Source organism: Electrophorus electricus, chromosome 4 (genome assembly GCF_041902795.1).
Source record: "Electrophorus electricus isolate QZ-2024a chromosome 4, ASM4190279v1, whole genome shotgun sequence".
NCBI classification, from domain to species: domain Eukaryota; kingdom Metazoa; phylum Chordata; class Actinopteri; order Gymnotiformes; family Gymnotidae; genus Electrophorus; species Electrophorus electricus.
In genome coordinates, this window is record NC_137500.1 from 28,609,832 (window position 1) to 28,625,403 (window position 15,572).

General features: G+C 41.5%; 1 protein-coding gene across 6 annotated transcripts in view; it reads right to left on the reverse strand.

Moving 5' to 3' along the window:
• The window catches only part of map3k13 (mitogen-activated protein kinase kinase kinase 13), a 32,101-nt gene extending 20,165 nt beyond the window's left edge, over nucleotides 1-11,936 (reverse strand). Inside the window, exons 1-3 of one of the 6 annotated variants that reach the window (XM_035523711.2) lie at nucleotides 11,864-11,922; nucleotides 8,688-8,760; nucleotides 3,895-3,984 (exon numbers count right to left, since the gene is read on the reverse strand). The gene's annotated coding sequence lies outside the window, so the exon portion shown is untranslated. The other 5 variants (XM_081713092.1, XM_027010885.3, XM_081713093.1 and 2 more) reach the window with 5 other exon arrangements.
• Nucleotides 11,937-15,572: the final 3,636 nt, after the last annotated feature.

The following is a 15,572-nucleotide window of genomic DNA, read 5'->3' on the forward strand; positions in this document are numbered from 1 at the left end:
AGAAGCTTTCTCTGAAATGTACACACACACACACACACACACACACACACACGAACATACATACATGAACAAACACAAACAACATACACCTCCACAAACATATCACCCATGCACAAATACAAATAGCACTACAGTGCATTACTCACATCTGAAGGAGCCGGCCTGCATGGTGCTTCTGCAGCAGAGTGGCAGATCCCAGATAGAGAAGGCGAGACAGCGAGAGAGCGAGGGATGGAAGAGGGAGCCCAGGAGGAGGGAGAGAAAGAAAGAGGGAGATGGAGCATGCACACAGAGTCAGAGTGAAAGAGGGGGTGGGAGCAGGGCTGGTGCTGCTCACGTCACACTTTCATGAATGAAGGGGTGTGGTGACGCAGACATGACGCAGCTTGGAACATGCGCATGCGCACGCACGCACGCACACGCACACACACACACACACACACACACACACACACACACACACAGTCCCTCACACTCTTGCACACAGACTTACAGAAGCAACATACAGAGGAAAATACAGAAACACACACACACACAAACACACACAGGAGGAAAGAGAGAAGCAACCCAGACATGATGCAGCTCGAAACATGCACATATACACACACACACACACACTTTCTCTCATTCTTGCATAGACTTACAGAGGCAACACAGAGAGAAAAATACACGAACACACACAACACACAGACACAAGAGGAAGGAGATGAGGAGTAACCCAGAGAGAAGAGAGAGAGATAATCTGAATGCCAAACTGGACAGAGCGTTCTTACGCAGACGGTGTGCATATGCACGTGTTGACATGCGTGCTGTGAAACGAGTTAACCAGAAAATGTAACACATTTTGCATTATGTTTTCACATGCATTTGTGTCAAATGTGATTTTATCAGCACAGGCGTACATGTGACAGGATTTATTCCATATGGCTATTTATAACCACCTGCACCGTATATCATCACCACTCCAGCACTAGCCAAACACAAAAGCCCAATTAATAGGTCTGCTCCTTGACGTCAGAATTGGCCCTAATCAACTGCACACAGCCATATTTATGGAAACAAGACAAAGACTGCTCAGAGCTTCCCTTTAAGCCTTTGCACAGACAGAACTGAGCCTGGATCCAGTCAAATAACACAAATGTCAATGAATTGTGTTATAATAAAAGACACAAAAAACAAACCTACACTGAACGCAGGCTTGATTCTCTAAATTTCCATCTAGAATGACTGGATAAAAAAGGCTATTAAAATGCATTTGATGTTTATGAGCTTGATCTTACACTAAATCAATAACAGAATTGTTAAGTTTTAGATGTTAAAATAATAATAAAAAAAAAGTTTTTATGAAGAATAATTTTCTCAAATACACGTGTCACAATTACTGGCACTGAATGAGTTGCGAGGATACATAAAGGGATCAAAGAACATTCCTCCACAGGAAGCTCATTCAGATCCTTCAGTCCTTCACGCTCTCCTCCAGTTTACCCCACAGGCCTTCAGTGGGGCTTGGGAGACACAACACAAGGTCTACAACCTTTTGTCTTACAATATTTATGCATTCTCTGATCTTCCAACATGTTGACAGAGCGTCTTCGGCCTGTGTATCACTATGTCCGTGTATAACATATAAATGTTAATTGGATTTGCGTTTAAAAGGTAAAATATGAATGGAAGTATATATCAAAACAGATTTGTTTACAATAATGTGGTTTTAGTTTATTTTATAAGCATTTTTGCTATTTTGCATCACTGAAAGGTCTGATTTCTTTCATATTTTTTTACTGGAAATTCAAGCTCATTTTTTTCCAGCCTTTTTCTCCCATTGTAAGGCTGCCATGGACCACTCAAGAAATAGATAACACTATAACCTGCAGTACCAAGACACAAAACAGTAAACTATGCACAATACAGGCAGTATTCCTTCCCAGGCCTCTCACCATCATGATTTTTTTTGCAGACAATAGTTTAAAACTAATCGTGATTCATGATTAAATATTTTTAAAAATTTGTTTATTATACCATACCTGAATGCCTATAAATTCAATAATGCACACACAACCCTTATGATGAAGAACGTCAATTTATTGAAGAGCTAAATTATATACAATTAATTGGATTTGTATGCTTATAATAACTGCAAAACAAACTCCATAATCAAAATAAACTTTAAATCAAAATAATCGTACTATGGCCAAAACACCCACTGGAGGTGCACCTTTGTCATTTTTGCCAGAAATTACATAAGCAATATGACTGAGATTATTTAATAACTCTGAGGTTTGGTACACTGTCGGGAAGATGTATATGATTTTGGCATGTATATGATTATGTTGGCTTGCAGGTGGAACGATATTAAATCGTGTAAGCTTTTATTACTTGTTAGCAACATTAGTCTCCAGTGCAAAACTTGCTAGCCAGGTTAGCTGTCTAGAAACAGCTGCGACGTTGTGCGTCCACGTCAAAAGCAATATCACAAAATCACCCTTCAGCACACCATGTCACAGCAACATTCAGTTCGCTTGTCCTAGTAGAGCTAATTAAATTTAAGTGATCTGTTAATGTTAACCAAGTGGACTATATAACCTATACTAGCTAGTATAACGTTGGTATGACCAACTATTGTTTGCACAGTGCTAACGTTAGCAAAACTATTAACTAGCTGGCTACATTTCCTACCCAGGACAGTTGTCTTTCATATCACCGAACAATCAGTGTTTCTTGTTTTAAGGTGATACCTGTCCCATATTGTTTTAATGTGATACCTGTCCCATAACGTTATGACCGCAGAAGGCAAAACACCTGCGGCCAGCCTCGCACGTGCTCCAGCTAGCTCTCTCCTCTGAATCAACACCGCGGAGTTTCCATCTAAGACGCACTCAGCTCCAGCAATAACACCACAGCACGTTGAGGTGGGAACAAAAAGGACAAATGCCTCTAGAAACAGTATATTTGATTTAGTGGTTGGGACAATTTGGATAATCAGAAAAGTGGTGGTGACATGTCTTCACTGTCCCTAACAGAAATCATGCCAATGCTGAGGATTCATGGTGGGCTGATGGAGACAGTACAGAGAGCTTTCCTCCACGACTTTCTGCACCATTGCCGCTAGACCTGCACAGGTGTGTGAACCATCTGCCACCCAAAAGGCTGAATGTTCTCCCATGCAGTTCCTGACTGTAAATTAGTCTTGGGTTGCAAGGAAACCAGCAGTTATAGGCACAGAGCTTATCACTCAGATCGGCTTCCCTATCCCAGTGGACTACTCCCTGTTTCCCTACTCCAGCATACATTTTGAATTCCTGTGTTTCTTTAGAGGACTTGACTTTGAAGACAGATGACCAATTTGAGTTTGCAAAACAGAAAATCACCACCCAAGTAAAAGACTGATGAATACATTGAAACTTTCTGATGATAGAGCCAATTATATGGATGCACCAGATTAATGCCAAGATCTCACTCTGGTATCCTGCAGATATACTACAGGAGGCTGAGTGCGAGAGCCACAGTTTCACCTGACCAGCAGAGGGAAAAGAAAGCATGCTTCAGTTTCAAGGTGATCCTCTGGCTATAAAACCTTCTGCTTGATTTAACCCAAACCATGCACATACACACCCACACACACCCCAAATCACCCAGTTTATGTGTAAGGGAATGGCAGGACCAAGGGTATGTCTAAACATCCTTTATTGAATCTGACTTTGAAACAAAACCTAGATCAAGAACAAGAACAATCATACATCATCACTTTCTAATTCACCCTCTGGAAGACTGGAGAAGTGCATTTCCCAGGCATTTCTCCATTAGCACCCATAAAGGCACCCGTGGACTGCTCAAGGTGAGTGCTGTCAGTGGCCGTGCGTGGCCAAAAGAGGCAAAACCAGTGAGGCCATTTACCCGCAGAGGGAGCGGCAGTCATGTCCCCACGGTTGCTTCTGGAGAAGGCTTAGACACGGGTCCCGCTCCGTGTCCTCTTCGCCACTTCACCTGCAAACAAATACACACAGTGCTGAGGACAAAGGTCAGAGGGCTGAGACTTGCTTCTCAGATCACTCTGGATCTCATTTTCTGAATGGGGGGAAAGGAAAAGGTTATTTTCTGTGTATCAGTGACAGCGTTTGCTGTAAGAGGTAAAAAAAAAAGGCTCTGTGTGAGTATATATCAACAAAGGGCTTGTAGGCCATGAGCTAATCTTTTGTACAGTGCAGAGTCTCAAAGCGGGTGGGGGAATCCCCGCTCTAAATATAGCACCAGCTTAATGCTCTGAATAGACAAGAACAAAGAACAAAAGACAAGAGCAAAGGAATCTTACAAAATTTATGAATCACCTAAACATGCAACATCTAAAAAGCAGAGAGAGCAGAACTTAAAGTTCTTGTGAACAACTTGTAACTAGACAGATATCCAGAGCCCTTCTTACATCTGAATATTGCTCCAACGCCGGCAAATGTACACAGGTCAATCACAAGCCAAATTTACTGTCAGCAGTACTAGAATAAATACTACAGGTGGCTAATCTAACAATCAGTGCCAGGAAAAATAAATAAATAAATAAAACTCTTTAAAGGGAATGGGTTTTGAATATTCTGAGGGAAAAGCGGTGTTGCTGATCAGCCAAGAAAAATGTTTCTTTTCCCCTGTACATCCATCAGAAACACTGTGCAAGTCCACTGCAGCAGTAGACCAGCAGTCTTATAATGCAAATGAAAAAATGTGTTTTACTGAACCATTAACTAAACCAGGGTGAAAAGCAAACAGATGAAGACAGGGGAAGGCTGTCTGGGATGAAGGCTGTCTAGCTTCTGAGCATGTTTTTAATGAGAGGGGTGAAGGAGAATGTAGGCTGGGTCTGATGAACAGCTGCTCATGCCTGGGGCATTAAGTGACAAAACACCAGGGTGTGTGTGTGCGTGTGTGTGTGGGAGGGGGGTCTGTGTATATGATGGGGGATGCACCATGTCAAATCTGTAACCCCCAGCCACGCCCTTAGGGGCTGCAGAACCCTCCCTGCTCACTTCACATGGTGACAAAGAATAGCTTCTGCCATTGGATATTCCTTTATTAAAGTGAGAACACAATAGAATTAGTCACTGTTATTAAGATAAGTAATTTCACACATGACTACTAACAGTCTTTGTGATTAATGTTAAAGTGCTGAAGTGAAATTTCAGGCCTATATCAGGCAAACACTGGATCAGGTGGTCTAGCACAGCTCCCAATCTCTCTTTGTGGTCTTTGTCATCTAGCATGCTGGGACATGATGTGATACATTTGGTGTTTATCCATAAAGCCCTTATTTATAGATGATTACAATTTGGTGAGACAGTTTGAAGGATCTTACTGAAATACAAGTAAGATCTGATTAATAAAGGTTCTTCTAATATTGCCATTTTCAGCTTCCATGTATAAATTAAACTAGTCATAACCTAAGCTTTATGTTAATTCTGATTCATAAATACAAGCGTAATTGCTATTAATGAAATGCAAATAAAATGCATAGTTTGAAGCTACTTAATCAAGAGATTTTAATAACCAGAGAACAAATCTGCTAGCCATAATTCACCAGCTGCAGTATTAGTTCTGCACTAATAAGCACAAGACAAAGAAGATAACACCAAACAAGCAGTCAAATAATCAAATAATAAAAAACAGGATCTAAAAAGTCTGAAATCATATTAACATGAAAAGCTATTTTCCATTCACATCCTTGCTTTAAAACAACATGTGCTAAAAACAACAAATTTTTAGCACAAGCATAAACCGAACCCAGCCCCATAAACAGGTCGCAGTCAGCAGTAGAATCACACATTTATTATTTCAAAAAGTTAATGTTCTCCCTTCCTTCTGGCATAACTCCTTACCGTCAACATACATGCACAGAGAAGTCACTGGACCCTATGGCTAGTGTGTCTTAGGCAGAGAGCAGTCAGGTCTATGGTTAAATATTGACTAAAGTGTTTTGGGAGCTTTTCTGCACTATGAGAGTGCGAGTGGGCCATGACTATGTTTGCGTAGCAAGCTACACCTGACCTAAAACAAGTTAGGATTCCAAAGGTCGTCTGATCAAAAGGAGCCATCAGCAAATTAAACAAAAACAGACAGACAGGTAGGCAGGCAGGCATTATGCACAAAACCCTTTTCATTTCAACTTTCGGCATGTGAGCACCAAGAATGGAGAAAGCAGAAAGAACTGAGTGTCATACCACATGTTCAGACTGCCATGCAGGGACTGCATGTTCCTGTCATAGAGCCAGTCACTACTGCGCTCAGGCCGCTTTATCAGTAAGTGCTGTTAGCCTTTCACTCCACACTGTGGCCTCACCTCAATAGTGAGCTAATTCAGGCCTGCTCTGATTTCCTGAGGTAAAGGCAGCTAGACAGAACAACCATCTCTCTCCTGGAGCCCTGCTCCTGGCTACAACCACCTCTCTCTTTTTTTGGGCTCAGAGCCCTGGTGCTGGCCAGAGCCACCTCTCAATCTGCCTCTCTCTGTGAGCCCTGCTCCTAGCTGCAGGGCTAGGCTGAAAGACAGCCAGGTAAGGGCCAGCTCTATTACACATTCTCATTACTATTTAAGCAGGAGAACACACATGTCGACAGCTTCAGTGTCTCTTGCACGAATAACATAGACATGCGCGTGCGCGCACACACACACACACACACACACACACACACACACACACACACACACACACACACACACACACAGACAGGTACTGTGTCCCTTGCATGAATAAGACAAAACCAGCATCCAAGCACACCAGGGACACTGTGGAAAAATTGCATCAAATGGAGCAATCAACTGCCATCAGCCCCGCCCCAAGGACTACTGTACCACGTGCATGCTGTTCTAAAGAGAGCAGGAGACCCAGTGAGCAGGGGAGCTTTTTCCAATGTTTCCGCAATCGATCATTTGTATAAAATTTCAAATTACTTTAACAAACTTCTGATGATATGTAAAAGAACTGCATCAAAGCCAGTACAGTATATGGCTGACAGTGACCAGAAAGATTCTTGGCGTAGTCTACCAGCTTTACATGAGGAACACCATCCAGTGTCTAATTCATACCTACAGCATGGGGCACTTGCAAGGCATGAAAGAATACCAATCAAATGCACCCAAGACTCCCTGCAATCTTAAGAGGTTCAGGACGAGTACCACTCCGACTTTAGACATGCATGACATGGATATGGCACCCATGGATGGCCCAGTGAAGTAGCAGCCCAGGGAGTTAAGCATTCTGGACCCTGTGCAATGTAGGGGTCATACTCAGCTGCTGAGACCAAAACAACAGGTGCCGACCTTAAATGAGTCTCAGAAAGAGCACCTCTAATAGTCCTCAACATGGTCTGTGATCAGTCTGCATGATGGCCAGGCTTCAGGCTGATGCAGCAGCTCTGCATCCAGTCAGTGTTTCACAATATAGTCACCTGAGAATAACCAGTATGTATGACTGGCAGAGCAGGCTGGACCTCAGAAAAAAATACTTTTAACAGCCAAAGGAGATGGAGGGAGTGAGCATAGTGTCATTGATGGAGAGGAAAGGAGAGGAGAGTTGAAGAGAAGAGAGGAGAGGAGAAGAGAGGGGATGGATGGGAAGAGAGATGATGAGACCAGAAAAGTGGGACTAAAGTGTGTGTGCCATCATGTTTGCTTCTCTGCTCGTGTGTTAATATGCTGTCCATGTTTCACAGCATGCAGGAGTAATTAAAGCAGCATACTGCTCTGTGAGGAAGTGTACACGCACCACAACAAAAGTACACACTCACACACCAGCATCACACTGCCCTGTAAAGATACATATAGATTTTAACACAAACTAACACACACACACACAGCAGTATATTGCACTGTGCAGTAACAAAATACTCAACAAAATATAAGAACACAAATACGCAACACACAGCAGCAACAACAGCACACTTCTCTATGAGGAACCATGTATGGACAAAAGTACAGCAAAACACACAAACAGAACGGGACATGGTTCTCTTCAGGACCCTCAGGCATCATGTTCATTAGCACATGCATCAAAGTGCCCAAACGGACATCTAGAAACACACATACATAGTCAGCCTAAGATCCAGTGCGACTGCATGCTCAGTTGATCAATTCTATGCTGTAATACAGTACTAAAACACAGAGCAAACAGAACTGTCCTTCACAAGTCTGGACCAGACAATCACCTGACATGTTTGCTTAATGCGTGCATGTTTTTTGCCAAAATACCTAGCTACCACTAATAGTTTCTGAGGGAATCAGTTTTGAAGGCTCAATGACAAAAACAGTCCAGTCCTGGAAGACAATGAGAGTGGGGCTTGCTTGACAGGTCAAGCCCCTGTCCACCTACAGGCCTAATAGCCAAACTACACCTAATGACTATGTAAGCTTAACCCTGTTCTCAAACATGCTGCCACCACTGACTTCAACTGTCCACCAAAACCTTATAGCCCATAACCCTGGGGAAAGGTCTCAACTACATCTGAGGTTCAGGATTTCAGGTACGGTGGCGCACTGTACATCAACATGGGAAACAACACTGCTGGGGTTGGCATTACTGGTAGAGTCAATCTGCTCCAACAACGTGTACAGTTGGAGCTGGCCCTTATTGTAGACGGCTGCTGTCTGCTGACATCATCGCTTCGGCATCGTTCACTAAAGTCTGATGAAGGTGCTATTGCAATCTTACAGCCTGGTGCTCATGGGGATCAGCCAGTGGTGAGCAGGTAACGGGGGCAGTCTGAGTCCATGGTGGAGAAGCCCTGCATGGGCCCGAGTCAGCGGAGGGCAGCGGAGGGGAGAAAAACAGCATCATTACTGAAATGTCACTCAGCAGGAAAGAAGCGATACAGCCGGATGATGGAGGGAGGGGAGGAAGAGGGGGGCAGGCAGAGAAGGACACAGCACCCTATCAGTCTACAGTTCGCCTCATTTGGTTTCCTCTGCTTAAACGCACATCAAAAGCCACTGAGGATGCAATACGCAGCACGGATGCTGGCGTTACTATGAGTGTATTCTTACATACACACTATTTCACCTGTGAAAGCACACAAACACAATATTCTCCACTGCTCCAATAATATGTGGAAACTTTAAGAAGCTTAGCACGATTTCAATAACCATTAGCCTTAAATAAATCATGATATCTTGTAAATAAATACTTTACCTGTTTGTTATTTACTGTATTTGCCTCATATTTCATTATATGTAAGCTATCATAGTATCTTTTTCTTAAATACTAGAAACAATTTCTAGAAGAGATAACAGATTTTAGTCTCAGATAAGCTGTGATAAAACCTGAGAAAGAGAGAGAAAAGGACAAAGAAACAAGAGAAAGAAAGAGAAAGAGAAAGATAGATGGAGACAAATGTCTCTCCAGGGCGAGATTAGTGGCGTGATCTCTGTTTTCAGTTTATGAAGATTATGTAAATGAAGGTCTCTGTGTCCCATGAACAGTATTATGTTGGCACCACTGATCCACAATAAATGTATTGTACAATTTATTATAGATAAGTGGCTGGCCCCTCAGTCCTGTCACACCCACTTTGATTATGTCACTTTTGCCTGGGCATATACTGACACATGGGTTTCCTTGCCCAAAAGGTTTTGGTTGTCATGTCATTTTCTTGCTTATATAGAAAAAACAAAAATGGAAATGTTTCTCAGTTACGAACAGTGAAGTGGCTCTAATTAACACTTCGTTACTGCATGTAGTATTTAGTTAATAGTTCCTTAACATGAGGTAAGCATGCATACATGAGGTTTGCCATGAGTCTCTCAGTGGAGTAGATAAAATACACATTCAGCACATTCAGATAAGGACACAAGTGAAGGGAACCTTTCTCTCTCAATGTCTCAATGTCTCTCAATGTTCCACCACTGCTAAACATCTGCCCCATTATCATCTACAAAAGGACCACTTTTGTCTGAATATTTCCCCTCTGACAGCTATACACGCTTTATTTATAACCAGCCGAACCAAACCTAAAAACCCTTGCATATCCTACTATATTTAAAAATTAAGATTATATAGCTGTTTCGGGATGCCACCTGAGATACGTGAAATCCATCTAGCCTCAGATGAGGCAAATTAGAATTTGCAAGACTTATTTCTCTGTGCATGAAGGTACTAATACATTACAGAACTTGCAACATTGTGGACATGGATCTCAGCAATAACACACAGTCAGAGCTCATACTACCGCTTCTAGGATTCCTTTTTTACAGGCTTAGGTGCGCGCGCACACGCACAAACACACAAACACACACACACACAAAGACACACAAGGCAGCAACTCCTTCCTGCCAGCAGGTGCCACTTTTCACAAGGCCTGCCTGACTAATTCGGTCAGATGGGTTCCACTCGAACACAGCACATACCACCCCGCTCTGCCCACACCAACTCCATCAGTGGTGTCTGCCCACTGAATGGCTGACTCAAACGGCTGGGTATCAGTCATTTATTTCCCCAGATTCCAGAAGAACTGTGTAAAATAGCTCACAAGAGGATCCAGAATGTACTGGGCAAATTAAGTTTGATATTAGGTAGGTTACTGGACGGTTCCCTCATTCACATATGCAAAAGATCAAAAGTTTACATTTGGAGAGACTTGTAAAATTGATTAATTTATTTATTTTACCGAATACTAAGTTACAATAGGTACAACAAAAAGTACCAAAGCTATGTTTGATTTTTCAGATCCTTTAAAGTTTGCAGCTTCAAAGCTTCATTCATGTGGCATTCAACTAACAAAGAAATCGCTTTCAGAAGGAAATAATAAAACTGATTCAAAACACACATGATGTACAGTCTCAAATCAATGTAAGATTACAACGTTTTACAAAAACGAGAAAATCTACATTATTAGGTTAGAAATAAATTATCTGGTAACCGCTGTCTCATAAAAAAGAAACCACAAAAGTGTTTCTCAGGCAGGCCTCTAGCATTAAGGGTTTTATAAATGCTTTATTAAAATGTAATTTGCTTTGTTCAATGCACTTTTAAGAGTTTTTTGGTTGAATACAGTAATCTAAATTTCTATTTCCACCAGGAACTGCTGACAACACATTACAATTAACTAAATTATTATTATTACATCAAAAGCCAGATGTATAATTTTGAGTAGCTGGTTATAAAGGCAGCTGATATAACATGAAACAACCCCATCAAACACACTCTATACCGAGTACAACAAATAATTTTTAAACAAACATTTTCAGTAGCTGTGTCTACCTTTACCCACTGGCGGTCGTTTAAACCACAGACCTCTATAGGCTGTAATCTGCAAGATGTTGTGTGGGCTGTTTCACAAAGACGCCCCGGTCCGCGCATACCGCAGCAGGTTACTATTCTGGCACAGTCTATGCCATGACATATTCTTGATTTACGGAAGAAGAAAAAAACGGACAAAGCCGAATACAAAAGTTAATAACTGCCAAAAAATTCGTGCTCTCAGTATGTTAAAACGTCGTTATTAGTGTAATAGGGTAATGCGATATAGCCTAATAGCAGCATCGGCCAGTTCGCATTCCAATATATACTGTAATTGTAGCCTATGCGGTGAGTTTTTATTAACGTTGAATATATCGTTAAAGAATGCTAAATGTGTGGACCAAAGCTTTTTATTTCATCTATTAAAACAGCGAGGACACATTGGGTTTAGCCAGCTAGCTGCTGTCCGAGCTACATCAGCAACACACAGGAGTAACAGGCAAACATCACAGCCACGTCTTCCTGCACTACCATTCCGTTTCTCAAAAAAGGGTGTTTCTTAAAACTGCAAAGAATAACGTAAAACTATCACACGTGCCCTACATGTATTAATAAAGGAAACGATAACAGCAAAAAAACAATTTTGTTCCTACCGTATAATTTCTGATCCTCTCGTCGTCTGAAGACAGTTCGGACGTCAATCTACTGCAATCCAATGGTTTAATCCGCGTCTCGTGAGCGACAACGTCACTTCCGTGTTTTGTAAACTATACACCTGTAACCTTGCGCGACGGTGTTCCTGTCATATAAAATAGTGTGTATATTTTTGATAACTTTGGCTGTATTGTACATGATATTCCGAGGCCTATCACAATACGTCTTTTGTGCTGTTTCTCCGAATGTCTAAAGAGAATTACCATTATGGATCAAATCAATTTAGACCTATAAATGGATTTTTTCATTTAAGATGCTGCTATCGAAGTTAATAATTATGCGTCAGTATAGTGACTAGTCGTGTAAAAACATAATTGCTACAATTTGCAGAAGTAACATTTTTTTCATTATTTCGATTTTAGAGAAAGTAGTGGGTTGGTCCTACCAAGGGCGGGGAATGGATACTTTTTGCTGGAGCCACGTCTTTGGACCAATGAGAGCACACAGATACAAGCCGAAACTAACCTTAGTTTCCAAAGGAACTTTTTTTTTTTTTTTTTTTAATCCCAGGGCTAAATAGAAAGGGTATTCTATTAAGACTGTTTCCATGGTGATGCACTACCATATCATTCTTTAATAAAGCGACATCACATTCCCTATTTTAATTATTTCAATGCAATCTTAAACTACTCCACCCAGAGAGTAAATGGAAATCAGATATGTTAAAACATTAATTCTAAGACATTAAGACATTAATTTGAAAACATTAATTCTAGACACTAGGGGGAATTATAAGTAACTTACTTGATATACCCGCTAGAATCGTCTACACAGGCAGATGTCGAAACGAAGCACCACACAGCGACCTTATCTGAATGCTAATTTCACTTCTTTCTGTTGAATCTTAATTCACAACTCAAATCTAGGAATTGCAGAATGCCTGTTGTTAGATATATATTTATTTTTTAACTACTACTGCTGCTATTCTTCTTCTTCTTCTTCTTCTTCTTCTTCTTCTTCTTCTTTCTGTTACTGAAATACACTGGTCACCCCCTGGATTTAACTAAGCAAATAGGTAAGAGCCTCCCATTGGATAATTACAGCATGGGTGATTATGGTTCAGCTGGCAACAAGTTATTTAACCCTAACTGATGCAGTGAGTAGCTTCTCATTTTGGCAAGAGGCCAGAAGGCTCACTTCTGCTTTTGCAACAATGTCTGGAGATTGAACAAAGTCTTATAGCTTAAGTAGATGAACTCACACATTTCTTAGAGAGGGTGTGGATCACCACAATACTACACATTATCAAGGGTGCTAGAATGTCCTCCTCATATCAAAGTCCTCATAGAAGAGCTGCTACCTGGGTCTCACTTTATTGCAGTGTTTTCACATTGATATGTAACTGCATCTCCATGTATTTTTTTAATGCAGTAATATAAATAAACATTGATATGTAACTGCATCTCCATGTATTTTTTTAATGCAGAAATATAAATAAAAATTAAAAAAATAAAATAATATGTATTCATTTGACAAGTAGTTCTCAGTTCAGAGGTCTCACTTAAATCACATTCCTTTATTGCAACAAAGCACTCAAAGATGCATGACATGTGCAGATCAGAGTCAGAACAAAACACCAAAACAAAGTAAATACAAAGTAAAGCCCTCCTATTCTCTGGTGATGTTCCTTATTACTGAGCAGATAGTAATGGATGAACTTGATTTGAATTGAAACTTTCAACTTGTTTTAAAAACTGGCTATACAAATAAGATTTATTACTATTATGATAAGTTTGTTGCCATATTCAACATTAGGACATCTCAGTGATAATTTGCCTGGGACCTGGTGAAACTGCTCAGCTGCATGGGGATTCTGAAAAAGATGCTCTTACAGGTCAAATTACTGCATATGCTGGCTTACCACCCCACACTTATGATTTGGTGGAAGGTCAAGCAGACCCTGGAGAGAATGCTGCAGAGGATGGTGGCTGATGATGCACTCAAATGGCATCTTTTCACCATTTAAGCTTCTGTTTGGCAGTGGTCCATAGGACCTGCTGTAACTTGGCTAGTGGCCTGGGAACAACTATCTCTTTACTTCATAATTTCCAGACAATATCTTTGCCCTGGTTCCAATGTGGACTGTAAGTTATTGACCATCCGGCAAAGCCTCTGTCATATTGCATTAGTCAACCTGGAGGATGAGAAGTGAGCAGACTGATCACATAAATCTATGGATTGAATTCACAACTCTACTCTCTACTCTTTGTACCATGGCAGGCACAGAGGACAATATCCCTCCACATGATGTGCTTGCACCCCTGGCTAAACCAATCCCTGCAACACAACATTTAGATGTCTTCACAAGTGGACATGGTTCTATAGGGTTCTTGAGTCCTGGTGATAGAAGAAATTAGAAAAATGCTGGAGGAGACAGTCATCAAGGAATCCATCAGCAGTCAATCAGTGCAGGCCTTTGTGGTGCCCAGGCCAGAAGGCTCCCTCTGCTTTTGCAACAATGTTTGGAGATTGAACAAGGTCTTGGAGCTTAAGTGAATGAACTCACAAATCTCTTAGAGAGAGTGTGGATCACCACAATACTACACATTATCAAGGGTGCTGGAAGGTCCTCCTCATGTCAAAGTCCTCATAGAAGAGCTGCCACCTGGATCTCACTTTATTGCAGTGTTTTCACATTGAACAGGGCTTTGTGCAACCATCTGGGGTCCTCCTGGAAACTATACCCTGAACTGTCATTATTCAATCATCTCCACAGCCTCTCCCCTGTCAGGCTTCACAAAGGCTAGACCAAGAATGTGACCTGGAGACCTGCTGTGGTGAGCCCCTAACAGCAGCTGAAAGAGGGCCATGCATCAGAGTTGATGTTTGGAGACAGGAGTTAGTACTCTCCCACCAGTTAAGAGAGCAAGACAAAGGTATTATTAGGTGAAATATCATAGACCAGAATCCCTGGCCATCAGTTTGCCTATGGAGGATCTGCACTACTATTTGACGAAGTTGCTTTTCAACCTCATGCTGGACCATGCTTCCGTCCAGTGGATGGCCATGGCCAAGGACATCAGCTTCAATGTCACCTATGGGTTCCTGGCTTTGCATGACTTCTCCTTTCAGCTTGAACTATACTCAGGTAAACAGCACATCAGTGCTGATTGCCTTTGTCAGTTGCATGCTAAGGGCAGGGACAGCGATGCTGAATCTCCTGTGGGATACTGTCCAAACCCACATTCCACCGCCATCAATGTTTCAGCACCCAGGACAGCGACAAAATATAAACAAACCCACATGATGGAGGAGTGATGTAAAAGAGGATTCGAAAGAAGCTCGAATGAGCTCAGTCATTTCTGGCACATGACTTATCAGAAAGAGAATAACAATGGCAGATGCACAAGAGAGGGAAGAAACTGAATGAGGTGAGGACTCATCCTCTCTTCTCCATTTTATCTTCCTACAGACTCGTGTCTGCAACACAGAACACTTCCCCCAAACAGAGCATGCTCACAAGCCTTCTCATCATGGTCCTCCTGCTCACTGTTGTAAATAAACACCCCTCAGGACCTTTAAGTTGCCATCTGTGTCTGTGTCAGCAGACATTATACTTGCAACAGGAGGTGTAAGAAAGTTTCATGCTGTCATCCAAAAAATGTTTATAAGGGTGTTTATGTTTTCCAAGTCTATAAAAAAAATAAA